Raw genomic sequence first — 20,297 nt, 5'->3', positions numbered from 1 at the left:
ATAAAAAAATTGCTCAGGCTTCTGAGTCACTGTTGGAAAAGTAATGTCTGAAGCATGCCCTAAAATGAACCCTTAGATATGACCATGGATGAAATCCTCAAGGGGATGTTTCAGATGTCATGTGTTGAGCAGAGGCAGGGCATCACACTCTTATGCCAGGCCACATCTTCCCCTTATTAAACATTTTCTCTCCTGGCTGCTATTAAAGGAAACCTCTTGTGCCCTTCACTCTATCTCAGGCTCAGCTACTATCAAGTAACTTGCTACCTCAGTCCACATTTAAAGGCAAACCTACCTAATTTGCACTTTCGAAAACAACATGTGAACTGGAAAACAGCCATCCATTGAAAGCCACACTGAATTTTGCAATGCAGTTATCCATCTACCTAAAAATGAATGTATTATGGGATTGTTTCATAAAATGCAGATGTAAGTGAATACAGCATGCAAAAATGCACTGTAATATGCTTTGCCAAAATACATATATGATAAAATGCTTTGCAAAATGGGTGTATTAGGCTAAAGTGCATACAAAAATATGTCTTATTTGGAGAAATTCACACTAAAATGCTGACAAATTTTCATGAGGACTTTAAAAAAAATGTAAACTGAAGTGGAAATACAAAGATCTGAATGTTCATATTTGAAAAAAGAGAAATGGAGAGAAATAGAAATGGTTCATCCATCTCTAATGCTTGCAGAGTGGGATAGGACCTTTGGAGAAAGAAAACAACATGGCAGAGGGCTGCACTGTTGGGTTTAGGCCTGGATCTCACACGGTGTCTGCCAAGGACACCCAGACCTCCTCTGGTTCAACTGAACAGGAGGTGAGACTGTTGCTAGGGAACAGAGCCTCTTCACTTCTTATTCTCAGGCATTTGGAGGCTGAGTAAATGCCCCTCTCCACCACTTTCAAGTTTCTTCCTGGGTTACTCATACAAGCCTTGAGGAAAGCAACTAGGAGCAGGAAAAAAAGGCTGCTTTGAAGGTCTCAGAGATCACTGTGGGTTCTTTTCCACCCCACCCTCCAAAGTGCTATAGCAATTGTGGTAATTCAGAGATGTTTCCTTGCAAGAAACATTGAGGTGGGAGTACTGGAGACACTTTCTGGAGAATGATGTGAGGGAGTGAGCCTGGCTGGCTGAGAGGGTTCCAGAAGAAAACTAGTGTCTGTGGTAACTGATACTTAAAAAGACCACCATGTTAACTCTCATATCAAGATACCAACTCCAGATTTATTACAAGTGCCAAGGGGCCAAGCCACTGCTTATATAGTAATAGTTTATCATTTGTGCCCCACCCATCTGGCTGGGTTTTCCCAGCCACTCCAGGTGGCTCCCAACAGAATATTAAAAGCACAATAAAACATCAAACATTAAAAACTTCCCTAAACAGGGCTGCCTTCAGGTGTCTTCTAAAAGTCAGATAGTTGTTCATTTCCTTGACATCTGATGGGAGGGCGTTCCATAGGGCAGGTGCCACTACTGAGAAGGCCCTCTGCCTGGTTCCCTGTAGCTTTGCTTCTTGCAGTGACGGAACTGCCAGAAGGCCCTCAGAGCTGGACTTCAGTGTCCAGGCTGAACGATGGGGGTGGAGACGCTCCTTCAGGTATACTGGGCCGAGGCTGTTCATTTTACCAGCCACTTATGATGATATATTTTACAGATATATTATTATATATATTATTATTTATTGTTATATTGGTGGTGGTGGTGGTTGCAAACTGTTTCACTGCTTTCCAGAGAGTAAGGCAGTCTAGAAATGGTTTTCTAATTAAAGAAATAAACTGAGCAAGCAAAAATAATAATATTAGCAGCCACCAAAAAGTCCTGAAGTCACAGACTTAATTGAACTGCATTGCATTTAGCTTCAGCATGCTCAAGAATGGTGTTTGCCTCATAGCAGGCTTTTTGAGAAGCTCTCTGATCTTAACAGGCACCACACAGGCATATTTCATTGTGCCCTTGCTCCGAACACTTTGGGCCAAAATGGACAATGCACATTGAAAGAATCACCGTTTGGCAATAATAGCACTTGGACACATATCACTGTTATGCATTCCCCGTTTCTTAGCCAGTGGGCCCAATGTGACAGCACTCTCGTTTATTACAAGTATATCCTCCTTTTCTCCAAAGAGTTTAGGAGGAGGAGGTATATACTGTTGGGGGCATTGGGCAGGATTAATCTAACTGGTGCACTAGCAGAAGACTGCACAAGGATTCTTGTAGTGCAGTGAGGCTTCTCCCCATACTCAACTCCTGGCAAACTACCTTAAAGCCACTCTGGAGTGTCATAGGCACATGGAGGGGAGCGGTCATTCCATCTGGTAAGCAGAAAAACTTTTGCTGGTGGAACAGCTATATTAACATGACCTTGAAATCCACCCTGTATAGCTCTGAATGGCAGTTGCTGAAAATCACAAGGTGGGGAGAATGTTGTGCTCAACTTCTCCTTGCTGGCTTCCCATGGGCATCTAGCTGGCCACCATGATAATGGAGAACTGGACCATACAGGTCTTTGGCCTGATCCAGCAGGACTCTTATGTTCTTAGATGATTTCTCCCTTCCATTTTTTACCCCCCACCCAAACAACCCTATGAGGTTTGAGCTCATGCACCAGTACAGAGAAATCTTTGCATGGGTGTAATTTTGGGTGCATAAGCAATGTGAACCAAGCCTTTCTCCTTTTTCTTCTTCAGGTACCTAGGAGTGGCAACCAGTACCACACTTTGAATGCCTTCATATTCTAGGCATGAATTACAGAGAAAATGCCAGAGCAACTCCTTTCCCTTCCCCCCATGCGCCTGCTCCTTTATTACATATCAGCAGAGAACCTGGGCAACCTGTTACAGAATGTCAGTCACGGATGTGCAAGCAAAATCTTTCTCCACCTGCGCTAGAGGTGAAGGAAGAGTCACTGGAGGAAAATGTGAGAGGTAGACTAAATTCATAATTAAAAGGGAATTTCATGTCACCGAATACAAAGTGACAGAGTATTTCTGACAGTAACAAGATCTGAAGACCATGAAGCTGGTACTAATAAGACAGCAGTAGCTGGAGTCTTTAAGCAGGCTGCATCTCTCAGAAAACTGTTGAAACCAGCATCCTCAGAAAGTCAGCAACCAGTGACAAAGCTGTAGTGGTAAAGTGCATTTAATGAGCCTGGCTGCTGTTTCTCTGATGTCTCAGCATATTGCTTTAATTCTGGAAGATTATTTTTTTTGTTTGGGGGGGCAGGGTAGGAGGGAAGAACACAACATAGTTCAAATGCAGATCACTGTCGCGTGTAATCATTTTTTACTTCTGCAAAGCTGTGGTGAAAGTTGAAAAGTTCAGTGCACTTCTTAACAGAGTCGTACCTAGGGTTTCTTGTGCCCTTAGCAAAAAGCTGTATTTCACCTCCCTCCCGCTAAAAAAAAAAAACAACTTTACCACAATAATCACATTGGAAACTACTACATGTTAGGTGACCCAAGTACTTGAAGCATCCGGAGTAAGGGTGAGACAAAGAGTAGGGGGTGAGCATGCCTTTGTGCCATGGTATGCTCACCATGCTTTCAAAACAAATAATTAGGATAAGGTTCTTCCCCAGTAGAGGATATCTAACCAATGTGACTCTGAAATTAGTTTGCTCCCAAAAAACTCTCTTCAGAATTGTATTTTTACAATCAAGTGCTAGCTAAATGTTTGATATTAGTATTTTACAACATTTGGGGTGCTAGTCAGCTAAGTTTAATCAGAGTACATCCACTGAAATTAAGGAACATGACTAAGGCTGCACTCCTCTACCCACTTAGCAAGGAGTAAGCCCTATTAAGCTCAACTGAACTATCTGAATAGACACGTCTAGGATGTCATTGCAAATTAGTGTTGGAGTTCATAGTCTACGTGCAGCTTGGCAAGTGAGCACTTGGTGTTTTGACTACAGGCTAGGGAGACAGAGCATGGGAGAAATTTGCCTGGAGATAAGGAGACCTAGTAACAGCTCGGTGATTGGTTGAGGTCTCTCATATAGGCAGCATGACCTATGACATTGTTTCGCTAGTTAGGAGTAATCTGGAGTGCTTGGAGAGTGATGAAGTTCATGTATATAGCTTGCGAGTTTACTGCTGTATATAATAAACTACAAAATCAAGTTACTAGTTGTCAGCTTTGTTCCTGATCGTTGTCCTGACTGAGCGGTCTCGATCGTTGCCTAGGAAAAGCTGCACTACTCTGCTAAGTTGTGCATCATTGAAGAAGTTCAGAGGTGAAGAGACTGGTCCTGGTAGCCTGCGAAAGGCCTTCAAAAAGTGCTCACAAGCTTCGAAGTTTTAACAGTTAGGTCCATTGATTTCAATAGAACTATTCTGACTACTACCTGAAGATATTCGACAGAATTTGATATCTGATATTTAGAACTTTGACAGTATTTTATAGCTGATGTAAAAGGTGTTTATTATTTTATTATCCCGCTTGGACTACTGCAATGCTCTCTGTGTGGGGCTACCTTTGAAGGTGACTTGGAAACTACAACTAATCCAGAATGCAGCAGCTAGACTGGTGACTGGGAGCAGCTGCCAAGACCATATAACACAAGTCCTGAAAGACCTATATTGGCTCCCAGTACATTTTTGAGCACAATTCAAAGTGTTGGTGCTGACCTCTAAAGCCCTAAACGGCCTCGGCCCAGTATACGGGAAGGAGCGTCTCCACGCCCATTGTTCAGCCCAGACACTGAGGTCCAGCTCCAAGGGCCTTCTGGCAATTCACACACTGCGAGAAATGAAACTACAGAGAACCGGGCAGAGGACCTTCTCAGTAGTGGCACCCACCCTGTGGAATGCCCTTCCATCAGATGTTAAGGAGATGAGTAATTATATAACATTTAGGAAATGTCTGAAGGCAGCCCTGTATAGGTTTTTTAAGGTTTCATGTTTTGCTGTGTTTTTATATATGCTGGGAGCCACCTAGAGTGGCTGGGGCAACCCAGCCAGATGGGTGGGGTACAAATAAGTTGTTGTTGTTGTTGTTAGACAATATCTGAAAGGTGACGGTGACTATGTTTAGTTATTTGACAGCCTGTGATAGATATCAGACACTGGGATTCAATGACACTTGACCTCCTGAAATTTCATACTTAAGGGCTTCCAAAATCAAAACAGTCAATAGATGCCAAAATGGCTAATTGCACAAACCTACTCAGATGTAGGTTGCATTGCATATAATGGAGCTGGCTTCCAGGTTGAAGATTTCAGCCCAAAGTAGTCAAATTGAATTTTGAAGTTAAATTTCACATTAAAAATTAGGAAGAGTCTGATGAGTCTTGATTTTGCCACAACAGACTTCACACACCCACCTCTCTAGAAATTGGTGGATTAAAAATTATACTTCTGAACACCAAAGGAAGTAACACCATCCTTATGGGGTGGCCACCTAGATGAACCCATGATTGGGATGGGTTTGCATCTGTACTTCTGGAGGGTGGATAAGGGCAGGAGTCATCTCCACCCTCAAGGACAATCTGCACCTTCCTCTAAGATGGAGATACCCAAGGTGGGCTACATCTCCCATCCACCCCATCCAGCATGGCCAATGGGAAGGGATTAATGGTCCTAAGTTAGTCATAGGTCTGCTCTGAGTAAAACCTTTGTTCGTACCCACCTCTCAGAATTTGCTTCCTGCATTCCTATTTAGTTTCCCCTGTGTTGACATGATTTAGATCTGAAAAGTTCTTGATGCTAGTTAGAACCAAAAGTACCACAGCTTGGTCTTGCAGGAATCCATGCACTTGGTAAATCCCACCAATTACAGCACAACTTATCACTGTCTGAATGCCTAGTCAGGCTCCTGACAACAAGTAATTACATCAGCTAGTATACTAATGATGTTACAAACACTGCTTTAAAAAGGTGCATATATGAGACTTGTGTCGGGTTGTCTCATTTTAATTCCTCTATTCCCTTAGGTTACTTCCCATCAATCAGTATTGGTCATCAAGTACAGGTAAATTCAGTTTCTGGAGTGAAGCCCAGAACATTCAACTCCAATCCTTCCTAACGAAAGAGTGTTAAAATACTTTACTGCACTATTTATTTCTCAGGACTTTGAAGTAATTACTTGAGAAGACAAGATGATCTCATTATTCAGCTGACTCTATCTCTCACTTTATTTGCCCAGCTAACAATTTCTCTGCTTTATTTTCTCATTCATAATAATTGACCCGGCAAAGAATATGGCTATCTCAACTGACCTGGCACTTATCAGTGCCTTCTGAGAGAACTCTGGGGTAAAAAATGAGGAGTGTGGGTCCTGTAAAAGTATCTATTATGATGTGCTGAGATAATCTACACTTATTGGTGACTTCCTTTTAATCTCTCAGTTATGTTCTTTGAATACAGGCGTCTATCTTTCATGCATCTCATAGGCATCCCAAAAGAGGGAAAGTAGCTTTGACTACACTATGACTGGAAAATAAAACTTTTGATATACTGCTTAATAGTCAGTTTTTACTACAATTTAAGGAAGGGCTATAGCTCAGTGGTAGAGCATCTGCCTTACATGGATAACAGTTTACATTCAATTCATGGCATCAGATACAACCCATGGCATCTTCAAGTACAGCTGGGGAAACTTCCTTACCTGAACCCCTGACAGCTGCTGCCAGTGAGTGTGGATATCTCTGTATCTGCACAGTCATATGAACCATTTAGGTTAAAATGCAGAGCATGAATAACAAAGAAGAAAAACAGGCACTGCAGAATTTATCCAGTTCACCTGGGCATTTTACACAGAAGAATGGCTCATCTCCATTCCTACTGCAATGCCATATAATAACTGGGCCAACGGCTTTTTAATTTAATACCCTCATAGGTAGGGAAAGCTACAACTGCCTTGGGTATAATAGAAATGAACAACTGCACAAGGGTGCTACAATTTTCAAATTTAGGTGCATATTTAGATTATATACTCCATTTAGAATCACATTGTAAGTGGATACTTAAATTATTTAATATGTTCCAATGTATTCCCCTTTAATGTCCAAATAAATTTTCTCCATATTTTTTTTTGGGGGGGGCGTGGATTTCAAGTTTGACCATGCTTATGGTCAGTTAGCTTTTTTCACAATCACCTTAAAATGTTCCTAGCAGTTACTTTATACCAAGTTGGGTTTAAGGTAATATCACAGTAGCATCTGCATATAACAGCAGTTGTTATAATTTTTTGGGAGGGATCCCCCTTAAAGTCCTGGGTACCAGATTTTCCCACTCCACCCCCTAATTTCTAGAGTTAGTAAATGCAAGCGATTGCTGGGTGCTTTAATTATTCGCCTGGGTGCAAGACAGCTTAGCAATGTAGAAATGCAAACTGAATCAGCTTCCTGGCCAGGACAAGAAGGTAATGGGTCATTGACACAAACAGTTACCCTGTGCTTGGCAGCAGAGGAGTGCGAGCCCCTCCTCCCATGAGGGGATGGTGAGCTGAGACAAAGGCCAGGTTTAGGATTTCAGTGTTTGATTATGAAAGCTGGAAGAAGGGAGGCTGCCAGGGTGACAGGGGACATGATGTCACATGGGGGGGAGGTGTCCATTTAAAACAGGGTTGAAGGAAGGGGGGATAACTCCATGCATGCTGTCTGGGAGAGGCTGCACTAAGAACCCAGGGAGCATGGCTGGCTTCTGCTCTGAACCCAAGCTTGCTGAAGCCATGAGGGAAGCAACAAGAGACACTCTTGGGATGTAATGTTCTGCACTCCTTCCACTTCAACTTGGTTGTAAATATGTGTAAATAAACCATGTTTCTTAAAGACACTACAGTCTCTGCCATGCCCCACTCCAAAGGGACAGAAACCCTGGTTAAGTGCCAAGACCTTGCTTGGCAGAGATTGGAATCAATGTTGAAATTAAATGATGAACATAAAATTATTGGTGTGTCTTGGAGCTGAAGTCTTGTCTTAAACTATGTTTGCAAGGAAGGTTTATGGCACATACCATAACACAGCCAAGTTGTTTGTCTGTTCAATATGCATTTGAACACCTCTTCATATGCCATAACTGAATCCTGTGTGACGGTTCCAGAGATCAAGGTGTTCATCTATGTCTGGATACAAATGGGCACCATTTTGATTCAAGGCAGTGGATGAAACCGTTTGAAATTGTGCCAAATTTAACCATTGCTTTCAAAACTGCATTTATTTGTTTGGTTTCTTGGAATTCCCAAGCAAAGACAGATACAAGGACTGCTACTTTCAAATAAGTAACCATTCTCAAGCAAAGATTAACCTTTGTGTCACCACAAGTCAATAGTCCCTGTTACTGTGGCAGAGACTATGCTATTCCAGTAGCAGCTACAGTGGCATCAATGGCAAAGAACTGCCTTGTATCATGGGAAGATCTGAGATAGAATAGAACCAGTGTGGTATGAAAATCGGGAGCTTTAAAGCAAGGCTCCAATAATGTATGAGGAAGTTAATCTTTCACTTCCCGCTTCTGACAGGCTAGGTTATCATGTCTGTAAAACACATTATGGACCATTTTACCAACGCACCAAACCACTGATGGCCTCTAAAAAGACACACTAGTAATAACAGAGATAGTGAATCTTTCCTGGCTTTCCCCCCAGCATTCCGTGTAATTCTTCTTTCTTGCTAGAGCATTACCTAGAAAGTACTTATTACTTTTCTATACACTCATCTTCATCTTCTCTATCAGGCTCAGTTAGTGTATTTCTTCCAAGACGATCTCCGCTCAGACTTCAGATGAGGTTGCCTTATTACTCCGGCAAAGGGGGAGACAGCTTTGTTCTGCAAAGCACATTAAGGACTATTTAGGTAGGGAAAGGGGACTGTTTCTGGGTGGGAGGCAAAGGAACAGGAAAAGCTGGACTCATTGAGATTATTTCTGCTATTAGGGAGTGCTGATAACCTCTTATTCAATTTTCTCATCTGCAAAGTGAGAAAGATAATGCATCTCCAACCCATCATAGCTGAAATCATTGTGTTCAAAAAAAGCACAAATAAAAGTACTGCTTGAAGAACAAGCACTGTTGTTCTGATTTTTTTTTATAAAAGCAAATGCATTCTGAAGCTGTTAGTGCAAGGATTTATTATCTGAAACGATAGGCCTAAAATTCAAAGGTGGATCTGAATTTACTAAAGGACCTGGCATCATAACACTGGAATTCATTATATTGGGCTAGTGCTGAAAGGTGGTTCTGTTCCAGATCTGACATCTTCATCAAGACTGATCCTACTGGCTATGTGACATAGCACCAGGGACTCAGCTAGACTGGTGAAGAAAAAGAAATTTATATGTGTTGTATGTGCCATATAACATGGTGCTACCAGATCATGATGTGGAGTCCCATTTTTCTCTACCTGTTTTCCCTTTTTAAATTTACAATACTTTAAACTGAAATGCGTTTTTGATGTGTCTAGATCCAGCCCAGGATGCCAATGGTAGTAACATGTGTGCTGTTGTGGATGTTAGAGTCGTCCAGCAGAATCCCTGATCGGGACCTTGTGTAGAAATAAATGAGCTTTCCACCCCAAGGATGAGTTTCAAAGCTTTACTTCAGAACAGTCTTAAAACTAGCTACATAAAGATAAACATTTTGAGAACAAAATACAAAGTGACACATTGCACTCAAGTAGCAGGCAATGTGGTTCAGTCCCTTGTTCTGTTCTAAGGTGTTCTGGGGATGAAGCAGAAGAACAGAAGCCTCTTTCACAGGGGAAGAAAACTTTTGAGACACTAGAGAACAGGTTTCAGCACAACTGCAGATTACAACATATTTTAAAGGATTAAAAGCTCTAATCGAAGTAGAGGGGGAAAGAGTTGAATCAGATAAAAGAAACACTGAGATGCTGTCTACAAGAATTGCAAAGCTAGCATTGAGAGCCACAACAGTAAAGTTCTTTCTTTTCTAAAATATTAATTTTAGCGTTTGTAAATGCTAGCAAATAATTTGGAGCAGAGTTTAATGTTAGGTCTGGAGGGCACAAATAAGTGTAGCAGTAGCAGGCATCTTCATACGTTGCACTGAACAGAAATACAAGCTGTTTTTTACACATATACAAGTCTTTGTGTGAAGGAGTATATGTTCATTGATTTGTACAGCTCAGCATGAAAGGTAGGGTATAAATATATATATAATATAAATAATAATGATTATTTCTGTGCACAGGTACACAAATTGTACACTTATTGAATATAGCATGTGATAATATATACATGTAGGAATTAAAAGTTGCCAGAGCAAGCCTTTTTATATCCAAATAGAAAAATGTTTCCTATAGTTCTTTCCTATATTTACTAAATATATGAAATATACAGAGATATTTTTTCTTAACCTCAAACCAGGCATTCACAAACCCATATATCTGAATAGACATCGCTGAAGTGAAGCCTCCAATTCCATTTATGTTCTGAGATTAAAGCGATCCATTTTTCTCCAATTGTGATGAAATGTGAGAACACACTTTAAATTTAATTCATAATGTAAATCTTCCAGGGCTTCGGTTCATCTGTCAAATTAATTTCGCTAGTCCCTGGTTTAAACCTGCAATTTTCTCCATAATGAATTGGTTAATACATCTGATTATACCATTCATTGATGATGCTTGATGTAGAAGTGTCATTTTATGCCTAACTTAAACTTTTTCCCTGGGTCCAAATCAGCTGCGTAACATTCATGCATCCACCATCCTATGCACTGACATTAAGAACAATTTCATCAGTTGCTCCTTATGTGCAAATAACACTCTTTCCCCTTATATCTAGACTGATGATTTCTAATTAACCCTATAGCAAGATAATGTAACAGCAATTTGGCATGAATTGGATCGGCAGACAGAAAAAAGTGAAGTTAGGGGTGGGGAGAGAAAGCCTTACAAGCATCCACAGTAGAGAAACTCATGTTGTCTTTCCCTAAGGGGCAAGATGCATGTGACAGACACTGCAGTCACATGAACAAAGCTCCAATAACTTCTTCTCCTTTGCAATGTGCTCAGGAAGGGTGGGTACAATTTCCATCAGAGAAAGGAACGGAAGGAAGGAAGGGAATGTTTAACCCATCCCCAGCCAGCTTCCGTTCACTTGCTCTGAGAGTCCAGCTAGGGTCACAGCCACAGCATCCATATACAGTGGTACCTCAGGTTACAGACGCTTCAGGTTACAGACTCCACTAACCCAGAAATAGTACCTCAGGTTAAGAACTTTGCTTCAGGATAAGAACAGAAATTGCTCGGCAGCGGCGGGCAGTGGGAGCCCCCATTAGATAAAGTGGTACCTCAGGTTAAGAATAGTTTCAGGTTAAGAACGGACCTCCGGAACGAATTAAGTTCTTAACCCAAGGTACCACTGTACTGTAATGTACTGTACCCTGTAATTTTCTGATGAAGGGTAGTACATAAATTTAATAAATAAAAGAAAGCACTTTTGTACCTTTTAAACAGCCATGGTTTTCCCGCCAAATAATCTTGGGAACGGGTGTGTTAAGGTGCTGGGATTTGTAGCTCTGTGAGGGGGTAAGCTACAGTTCCCAGGATTATTGGAGGGAAGCCATGAATGTCAAAGTGGTGTAAAATAGATGGTACAGATGTGACCTACATGTTACTTTAACTATATGGCACACATCAGGTACGTTTTTCTTCACTGCCAAGCACTGCCCAATATTTTGCAGCAATCTATGGGCCCAAGCGCCACTGGGCAAAGGCATCTGTGGCGTTTGCCCTCCTAGGTGTGTGACATCATACTGTCTTCATAAGGAAAGGGTTAACTAATTGTAAAATGACTAACCAATGGGAACCCAAGGGGCAGAGTTAACTGTGTATAAGGTTTTAAGCACAGAGTTTTTGCGGGAGGAGCGAGAGTTAGGGTTTTTGAGAAGACAGTCTGGAGTTAGGAGAGACAGGGAAGATAAGTCTGTGGGTTGGGCTAGTCTGGTGTGAGAGAGTGAGAGAATTTGTTAAGAGGAGTCAGTCAAACAGTTGAGATAATCAGTCAGAAGGTATTAGGAAGGTATAGGCCGGTAAAGAAACTAAAGTTAAGATACTGACAGGAATATTATCTGAGATAATGTTTGTAAAATAAACTTGTTTTTTGGTTCACTTTTAACAACTGACTGGACTCAGTGTTTTACCAGAGAGTAAGTGGTTGGTGGCAGTGGGGAAGCAAGTACAGTGGTGACACAGGGATCAATAGACCGCTAAATGTCTGGGGACCCTATGTGATCGCCACAGCGTCCCACACTTATTGGGCACAGAATGAGGCTTCCAGGAATGGCTATACTTGCTTCGTCTTACAGCAATGTTGACTCATGACTGCAATCCTTGGAAGCAAGAGCGACCGTTCCAACTTGCCTTCCTTGCAAGTAATGGGGTTTACAGTCTTACAGCCTGGGTCCTACACACATTTCTCAGATGCAGGTCCCACTAAATTCAGTGGCAAAGGGCTCTCGGGTTTTCAGCCCAAAGTCGCAACACTAAGGCACAGTCCAATTCCATGCACACTTGGGATGCACTAACACGATTGTGTTAGTTTTTCTTATTATCATGCTAGCACTGCTGAAACATTTTCTAATGTTCCTTTCACACTGTTGTGTCTGCTGTGTTATAGAACTGTGGACTTTTGACCAATAAACCACCATGTCGTGCTAAATTTCATTCAGATTGGTAGGCGTGGTGTGACACAGTAATGAATGTCATTGAACAATTTTGCTACTCCCCCACTCTTTCCATGCATGTGTGCTTCTGTTCCCCCATGAAAAGCAGCAGGAAAGAATTCTATGCCAGTATAGAGCCCCAAATTTTGTCACTTTCTTCCTGCAATTTTCCAGGCTAAGGGGGTGGAAGCAGATTTGTTTTCCTGGAATCAAATAATATGGAAATGATCACTAGACATGCACTATGTCCCATTGGTTTTCCAGAAGTGGTTTTTAATGTTGTGTGAAAGCTCAGACATAATGCAGAAATTAACAGTTAGGGAAACAGAATAAACTGCTGTGTGAACACAGCCTTAGAAAAAGGTGCCATGGAATTCACATCTGAGCAAAATATGCTTAGGCTCATGCTGCATGAGTATTAACTGTATCAAAATCTTCAAATAATATTCTTCTTGGGACTAGTGTAACATTAGGCTCTGAAAATCAGGGTGTCCAAATACCATGTTGTGAATGTGGTTTATTGCTTGTAAAAAGCAAAATATGAGTTTACTGCAGAAGAGCCTTGCTTTTAAATAGAGCCTTTTCATTTTTTAATGATGACTCAATTTTAAGCCGCATGGAGGAATTAATGTCAAGACGTACATTTTCCTAATAGCAACCAACATTAAACTGCATTGCAAAAAGTTGCCATATTGAGCTCTGCTAGGAGCAGCAATAATTAAAGAGAAGAAAGCACATCATGTCTCTGTGAGTTACAGCAGAATACTGCAGGAACTCATTATATCAATAATGAAGCAGCAGCTTCTTAACTAACTAAGTAATGGTAATCTACACGTGCAAGAAGACAGCAGAATATTCAAGGTTAGTAGGAAGCACAGCACCCCAGCCCACAAAAAAATGTCAATACCATCTCTTTTAAACCTTTATTTACATTCTGGGAACCTGCCTCCCCTGTAAATGCTGGTAATGAACAGAAGCTGATTAAACTGTACATTATGAATATTCATGAAATCACCTGGACTTTCATGTTAATTTTATTCCTTGGAATGTGACTGTCTGTGCATAACAAAGCATTTGTCTCTTGCCAAGAATGCTAAATGAGTTCACAATAGATGGGGGGAGAGTTGCCTAAATCATGCTGCTCAGCCAAAAGGCAGAAAGAGAGGGGGTGGGAATCAAAATCTAAGCAGTCTAGAAGAACCCCACTTTTATTGTTTATTTGTTTCCTTGTTTTTTGTTTTTTGTTTTTAAAGTAGGCACCACAGCCATTTCTAAATTTATTTTTACATATATCTGTGGCTGAATGTGATAAATATTTTCTGTCCTGTTGTTCAATTATTTTTTAATTGATTGATTCACAAGCATGATAGTTAATCAGCTAATAACATTAACAGCAACTCAAATGAAGTGACGGTTTGGCAATATCTGATGGTGATAGTTTTTTATTTATTAAATAAAATTTACATTATTCTTAATTGTAAACAAACAAACAAACAAAAAACCCTAAAAGTTTTTTACAAAAGTGTGGGGGGAGGGGTAAACAAAACCCTGTTTATTTTCATGTACATATGAAAGCTTGTTTGACAAGAGAGACCACAGTTTCCATCTTCGAAGCCCTCTTCAAGTTATTTCCATAGAAAGGCTTTTAATCCAACTGAATGAAGCTAATCTCCTTGGCGTAGTTTGCTTGATAAAATAGCACTGTTGAATGACATCATGGGGAGGGAATATCTCAGATTCATTGGTTGAATCTAGAGAGGCAGAGCAGCTAGGGTGCTACTAGCCCAAAGATGGAAAGGTGACAAGATACCAACGAAAGAAGAATGCCAAGAAAAACTGATGGAGTACATGGAAATGGCAAAGCCAACTGGAAAATTAAGAGAAAAAGACAATAGAGACTTTTTAAAAGATTGGGAACCGTTTATGTTGTACTTACATAAACATTGTAAAGAAGCTGACTCACCACCAGGGTTTGACTAAACACTTACAATTAAGAAAACAAGTATAAAAATTAAGAATAATGGGGAAGTAATAAAGGGTAAGATGCTGTCAGAGCTGCCCCAACGTCCCAGCTCACAGAGGACCAACGCCAGGTCGTCGTTATATACAAAAGTCTTTATTGAAGTTCAGTTTCCATTTCAAAGCCATAGCGCGCAGCTCTACGTCTTAAACCCTAGACCGCCGAAGTTCCGTCTGAATCTCCTCCCCCCTGACACCAGTTTAAGATTCTAGCCCTGCTCCACCTCTTCCTCTGCTCTCTCCTCCTCTGGGTCCTCCTGTCCGCTGAGGCATTCCCCTTTCTGGACTCTTCTGACGCTGAGTCCCCTGACTCCTCCCCCTGCCTCCGGCGGGCTTTAGGACCTGGTTCCCAATCCTCGTTCTCTGCTGTCCCGCGCGCCTGTACATTTGAACTTGGCTCTCGCGCCAACCCAGTGACCTTCCTCCTGACCGTTACACTGCTTCTATCACTGCTTCCCTCTTCCGGGATGCTGGCTGGACCTGACCTCCCCTCCGTTGCCTGACTCTCCGATGGAGGCGTGGTCAGCCCTGACTCATCTTCTCTCCCTGCTGGGGGAGACGCTGGCCCCGATACCTGGGACTCTTCCCCCCCACTATGCTCTGGTGGGGAAGCTGGTCCTGATCTCCAACTGCTGCTCTGGGAGTCCCCGCTGGCCCCTTGCTTCTGGAGTGTCCCCCTTGGGACCCCCCTTGCCCTGGCCACCGGCGCCCCCTTCTGTGAATCTTCCAATTCACTGGAGAGGCTCATGGAATCTCTCGGACCACTGTCATCTTCTCCTACGCTGCCCTCAGATTCTTCCCCTTCGCTCTCCATTTCCTCCCTTCCCTGTGCTTCTGCTCCTGAGCCCCTGACAGATGCATTTTGAACAAATTGTACAAAAAGAATGAGAATATAATAATATTTAAGTTAAAGATTACGAAATTAAGGTAGAATAAGACAGGCAGGAGAAGCAAGTATTTAAAGAACCAGAGGAGGAAGTTGAGGAAGTCATGGGAGGGTGAGATTGGGATCCATGTATTTTCTTTGTGATAATAATGATGGTGTTGAATATAAAATTGTAAAACTCAATAAAACTATTTTTTAAAAAAATAATCTAGAGAGGCAGAGATTATGTCTATGAGGGAAGAAAATCCCTGGGGTCAGATATCAAGACAAAGAATGAAGTCCTATGCCCTTTGGGAGATTATATGGCTCCATCTTTCAATGGGTGAAGAGGGAAGATCCATCCTTGGAAGCCATCATACAAGGAACACTGCTGTTCCCCTTTCAGAGTCAGAGAGCTGACAGCAGAGAGGCCATTTCAGGGGGAACTTTGAGTGGTATTTAACTAAGTCTTAATGAGAGTAACCCCATTGAAATTAATGGCCCTAACCTAGTCATGGTCATTAAATTCAGTGGGTCTACTCTGAGCAAAAGTTAATTGACTACCGCCCTTTGGATCAGCTGCATCCAAAGCCCTTCCATCCCCCTGACACACATCCATGATGGAGGGACAGGGGAGTCTTTTCTTTCCATCTTCTTCCCAACTTTCGCCCTGGCCACCATTAGACCAGCAGGGCTCAGGATTTCCTTCACCATGTATTCTACCTCCCCTGAGTTAGAGAGTGCTCTGATGGTGTTTCCTGCTTGGCAGGGGGTTGGACTCGATGGCCCTTGTGGTCTCTTCCAACTCTATGATTCTATGATTCTATGATTGGATTGCTCTGTAAATAAAATGTGTTTTAAATACTGTTTTCATCTATGAGTAATGAATTAAGTGATTGATTGGTGCCTGTAGCGCTAGAAATCTATTTTCTAAGTGCAATGGAGGTGAGCAAGTAAAATGAGCATTATTTGTAAAAGGGATTTTCCAGAGCAGTTCAAAAATCCATAAACATCTCTACAGCAGAAACAAGCCTGTGCAGCAATATTAGTATAACCTGGAGGCTCAGAGTAGCTCACATCAGAGGAAAAATAAAATAAAATAAGAATTTTAAATGGATTCTTATAGTTTCATTGTCTATCATTGCAAAAGTCCAAATTTAGTTCGTCTATGCTGGCATATCCATCGCCTTGCTAGAGCTACATATTTGTTATATATGTATCTTTCTCCTCCTCCATGATAAGCAGAAGGCTTCAAGGTGGCATCAGATATATGTGCTAGTCAGACTCTAGCATTTATGAATAAAGTAAATTTGGACAAGAAGCTCCTGACGCAGCCTAGAGAACTCAGTGGGCCCAGACCCCTGTCTAGGAAGGCAGCAGTGAGGCCCTCACGGCAGTGCACCCACAGCTGAAGGAGAGGCAAAGTTGCATGAGGGAACAGGAATGTACCAAACCTGTCGCCCCTTCCAGTTCTCCCCAAAGAGCCACCTGAGGCAACTGCCTCAGCAAAGCTAATGGTAGGGCTGGCCCGGCCTGGTGCCCGAGATGTCCTCCATACCCTTCATTTTGGAATAGATAATATATTCGATCTGATTTCTTTTCCTTCTTCATTTTGCTTATTTTCCTGCTTGTCTACCTATTCAAAGAAGTTACCCATGTTGACGCCAGCTGGCGTGTTGTTTACATTCTGTTCTCCACCTCTTTCTAACCAATTTGTCTCTCCCTGGGTACACACTCCCATCTACTCTGCATCCAGTGCACTCCCACTTCCGGTTTGGGAAGCTGAGAACATATGACATTAATAACAATAAGCATCTATCCTGTATATATCTTTCCAGTTTTAAAAAATGAAGTACCGGTACTATGTTTTGATGCATTCCCCCCAAACCAGCTCTGATCCTCGTTGGGGGAAAATATAGCTACATTTTAAGCAGATAACATGTGGACACCCTTAGGCCAGAGTCATTCCATACATTTGAAGCACTATGATACCACTTTAAACAGACACAGATTCCAGCAAATAATTCTAAGAGCTGTAGTTTTGTTGAGGGTACTGAGAGCTCGTGTGAGGCTGCTTTTCCCCTCCTAGAGCTACAATTCCCAGAGTTCCTTCTTCACATGGAACTCTGGGAATTGTGGCCCTGGCAGGTTTTTTCTACAACCACTTTGTCCGTCCCCCCACCCCAATCAAGCAGTGTATAAATGTTATGAAATAAAATAAACAGTGCTTTAAATGAGGGTATGAATGTTCCTTGAGTCCCCTCAGCTCCTATTGGCCCTCCCTCCTCCTTATTTGGCACTCGGTTTGTCAGTCCTCAGCTCTCCTTCATGTCTTCTCCTCTTTCAACCCTCCTTCAACAGTTTAAAATAAATGCCTATCAGTCTAAACTGAATGTTCCCTCTTTAATCATTCCATTTTGGTAATAGACTGCAGATTTGATTGCTCTAAAATCTGGCTTCTTGTTAATGCTCTCATTAGAAAACTGAGTGTTTGCCACTGTGCACCACAGCTCATGGCCAAAGAGCCATGTGTATGCTGTTCAGGTGCACTGCAAGACATGCAAGGTCCTAGCAGATGCTATGACCTTCTGTCTCCATTCTTCTTCGCTACCACTACCTGTGTCCATGTTTATGGCAGTTCCATTTACCACAGAAGATTTCTCTTTTCAGTTTGTCTTTTCGACAGACTGTAGTAGTTCAGTTCCAAAGTGAAAAGGGTGAGTTACCTCAACGAGTGCTTTTCTTCTTTGTTCTTCTTTTCTTACTTTTGTCCCTGTGATGATCTGCTGTTTTCCAATTATTCAGAAGGAATTGGGAAAGGGATGATAAATCACTGGAAATGACTACCCTCTCATGCACCTGTGTATAATTAGGAGGACGACAAATCAAGGGAGATGCCTGGAAGCAAAGTAGGCGGCTGTTTTGATCTTTGTCTGGGTAGGTGGCTGTTTTGAAGATCTGTCACTCTAGAAACCTTTCTACTGCTTTAGTAGGTTTAAGTCTACTAATGAAAGAGAAAAGCAACTGCTTAGTGATTCCTATCCCCCACCCACCTCCACTCCTTCTCCTGGTCTAAAATGATCTATACATTTTCTTTTGAGGGAGATTGACCTAATGCCTTCTATGCAATACATGATTTGTCTTATTTATTGTGCTGCATTCCTAGGACACACTTACCTAGGACCAAGTTCCATTGAATCCTATAGGGCTTCCTTCTGAGTAGACATGCTGAAGATTGCACTGTTGCTAAGCAATGAGTTTCATACCAGCGCACCTGGTGGGACTTACTTCTAAGTAAACAGGATTAAAACCCAACTGGGCTTCCAAAAGCAATATTCTTGATTTCTCTTAACATTTGCTTTTAGGTGGTTGGTGGAAGCAGTTTTCTTTAAGTGGGTTTTCTTTATTCTGGTCACATCCACACCACGCATTTATCATGCCACTTTAAACAGCCATGTCTTCCTCACCGGAATCAGAGAAACTGTAGTTTTTTAGGGTTCAAAGACAGATAATGGAGTACCACACACCTGAGTTGGTATTGTTACACATGAAGGGTGTGTTGGGTGAGAACTAAATAAGAAATAAATCACTGCTGAGGTGCCCCCACAATTGTCAGGTCTGGGGAGGTTGTGCTGATTCTTCACCAGTTGTTGCCATTGGCTGTAGACTGCTGCTTAATTCTGAGAGTTTTTCATTCACTCTGATGGGAGCTCTTTCCCACTGAAAAGTGTGCAAAGCCCCAGTTTTTGAATGTAGGGACACAGCCAATTCCTTTGTTAATTGCCCACACATGAGTCAGATCTATTTTCTACCTCCACACAAAGTCCTATCAAGTTCCTTGCCAAGTTCTCTATCTGCCTCGCACACACCCTGAGCAGAATTCAAAGTCTAAGCTTGAGGGAGCTGTCCCAGTCTCTCCTTGCTCATTGTCTATGTCTGCTGAGGCCTTTGGGCTGACCACAGGAGAAAATCCATCAGAGTTATCAATGAACACCAGCTTTGGGCACCAAGGAGAGGAAGCGATGGAGGGGGGTGGGAGCTAGGATCTGTAGTTTATTAAGGGTGCTTAGGGTTGTTAAGAGATTCTTGTTACCTGCACAGAACTACAATTTCGAGTTTCCTGTGAAGAAGGGTTGACTGTTAAACCACTCTGTGAATTGTAGCTCTGTTAGAGGAATAGGGGTCTCCTAACAACTCTTAGCACCAAATAATATGCATATTTGTTCATTAGTTGTGATTCTGAGTTCAATGTAACTAGGCATGATTGCAGCGTCTCTATTCAGTATTAAAAAGACATCCTAATCCACTCAGGCAACACTGTCCAGGTCTAGGGGTATGAAATGCGCCATTCATATTTGCCAGATTGAGCATTTAGTCCCTGGCAGGACCAGCCCACCCATGAGGCAAAGCTAGGCGACTGCCTCAGGTGGCAGGATCCACACGGGCAGCAATGTCAATATGTCTTTTCCCCTCCCTTATTTCTGATGTATATCTTGCCTGACCCCTTCTTCCCTGGTACGGAAGGAGGTGCCATTTTGGGTTCTGCCTCAGGTGCCAAAATGTCTTGGGTCAGCCCTAGTTCCTGATTGTTTCAGACTCAAACATTTGCTTCATCCAGAGGAGCAAAGGTGGATGTGATTTGTGCATCCAAATCAGTAACAGATGTTGCATTGCTCTAATACAGCACCATGAATAAGGGGAAAGACAAGGGTGTGCGTGTTCTTGTCTCAGAATGAAATCAGAGAAGTTAAGCTCTTCATCCCACAGAGTCT

This window comes from Podarcis erhardii (genome assembly GCF_964252035.2).
Source record: "Podarcis erhardii genome assembly, chromosome: 5".
NCBI lineage: Eukaryota > Metazoa > Chordata > Lepidosauria > Squamata > Lacertidae > Podarcis > Podarcis erhardii.
Note: the sequence above shows the minus strand (reverse complement) of the source record.